General features: G+C 38.3%; 1 protein-coding gene across 1 annotated transcript in view; it reads left to right on the top strand.

Moving 5' to 3' along the window:
• Positions 1–431: 431 nt before the first annotated feature.
• The window catches only part of LOC108974937 (cAMP-specific 3',5'-cyclic phosphodiesterase-like), a gene marked incomplete in the record, with an annotated part of 163,394 nt that continues 161,558 nt past the window's right edge, over positions 432–2,267 (top strand). Inside the window, 1 exon segment of the mRNA XM_018943064.1 lies at positions 432–1,671.

The raw sequence follows: 2,267 nt of genomic DNA, 5'->3' as shown, positions 1-2,267 counted from the left end.
TTTTTTGTTGACGTTGTTGTTGTGTTACTGAAATCGTCAGACCACTTCGTTCGGTTGCTCTTTTTTGCTTTTGGTTCATTTCATTTATTTCATCTCCGCAACTGTGTGACTACAGTGCAGTGCCGTATTAGTGCTCCAAAACAACGTGTACTCATACGCTCGCGCTCTCTTTAAGCACATGCTCAACGCAGCTTAGGCTGGCGCTCTGCTCACAGCATATTCATTTTCATGATTTCTTGTTTATCGTTACACTCACCTCTCTGCCGCTGCTGCTGCTTTTGCTGCTCACGGGTACCTTTTGCTGTTTATGTGTGCATGTGTTTGTGTAGAATTTTTGTGCAGTTTTTCTCGCCAGCAACGACATCGTCTTCATCGGTTTTCATAACTTCGTGCGGTTCGTGATTTTCAACGTCTCGAGTTCTCGATGTCGATGTCGCCGCGACGACAGCAATGAGACATATACATTTTTTTCAGCCATTTAACATTTTAAGCAAAGTATTTAGTGTTTTTTAAATAATACACACATTGCTTGCAAATCAAAAAACATATACGCGTACATAATTCAAGTGGACGGTGGTGAAAAGTGTTGTTGATACGCGTGCGTGTGCCGTTGGACGAACCATAACGAGAAAAAAGCAAAACGCTGTGCAGCTGTAAGGTGGAAAAAATATTTATTGAAAAAAATTAAAATGCTCGAACGGCAAATCTGTCATTTCCATTGAGTGAGGCGGTCAGTGCGGTGCAGTGTCGGGCCGTATGTATTACACATTGCTGCATAGTGAGTAGGTCACAGCAGCGCAAAGCTAATCAGGCAGGCAAAAAAACAAAAAACAAAATGCAGTGTCACTGATTGAAAAAAAGTGTGATAGCGTGAATAAAAAAACCATACTCTGCTTAAAAATAAATTAAACAGTTAAAACGTCACTAGCACAGCAGCTGCGGCGTGATGCCACTCGCGCACCAAATGGCAGCGGCGGTAAATTATCAAAAGCTATAAAACAGAATTCTTGAAATAATAAGAAAGCCAACTCAATCGCGCTGAAAACAATAGCAGTGACCGCGCGCCGTGCAAGCAGCAGACGCTGGTGCGGGGAGAACAGCAAGAACAAAAGCGAAGAAAAAACACAAATCAAAAGGCGCATAGGGCAAAGCAACAGTGCAGTCGGTGTACCTATGCAGCTGTGCTCGCATATATTTGCATTAGTCGTGTGTGTGTTCGCGTGTATTTAACTGTGCACAAGCACATCACAGAATTGCTGCCTTACTTAAGTGAATTAAAAGCGAGAAAGAAAAAAAGTATAATCGGCACAAAAATAGCAACAACAAAAAGAAACATAATGCACTGCCGCTGACATTTCGGACTATCAGTGAGACAGGCTGGCGCTATTGCAGTGCGCCGGCCAAGCAGTTAACTACAACAACGCGTGGAGTTGCTTACGAAAATCGAAAATCAAATCTTGTTGTGAAAATAGTTACAAGAAGTGTTATTGAAAAGTGAAAAGTATTGTGTGCTGGCACTGCAGTATAGACAGCGCCTGCAGTGACGGTTTTCATTCATGCACGTACATGTGTGTGCAAGCGCATGTGCTTTCGGCGTATTTGCGACTTCTACCGCGGTATGCTATTAATTATTATGCAAATATTCCAAGCAACTAATAAAAAAACAATTTTGGTATGTCTATATACAAGTCTATATACATAGTATACACAGGTACTTATATGCTTTTATACAAGCTTATAAGCTGCTTTAGTTAAATTTTTTTGCATTATATAGTGTTGTAGCGCATTTCATTTGCAAGCCACGCGAATTTAATGAACGCGTATCGAGATGAAAGTCAAGGTCAACCAAGCTGCTAACTAAATTACAGCCAACCTACTTATATATGTATGTATGCATACGCAAATACCCATATGTATGTGCATACATATGTATTTATATGCATGCACGTACATTTGTTAATCAATTGCAGCCCACTTTTCAATAAAACAAGGTAGACAGGTGATATAATTAATAGTGTAGGGTGTATTGAATAATATATAATAATAATTAGAGTAAATGAATTATAAGCAAAATTTTATTTGAAAAATGTTAGTGTTTATGTATATACATATGTATTAAAAACTAATAATAACGCTGCTTTAATTTATAGTGTACTTCATTGAGGGCATAATTAAAAAWGTGAATTTTGCACACCAAGTAAATTAATAATTATAATCGGCAAAAATTAAATATATAATACATGTGCGCAGATTATAAAAAAATTATA

Source organism: Bactrocera latifrons, unplaced genomic scaffold (genome assembly GCF_001853355.1).
Source record: "Bactrocera latifrons isolate USDA-ARS-PBARC rearing strain unplaced genomic scaffold, ASM185335v1 scaffold_6, whole genome shotgun sequence".
NCBI classification, from domain to species: Eukaryota; Metazoa; Arthropoda; class Insecta; order Diptera; family Tephritidae; genus Bactrocera; species Bactrocera latifrons.
The sequence above is the reverse complement of the archived record's forward strand: the minus strand, read 5'-3'. Positions and strand labels throughout refer to the sequence as shown.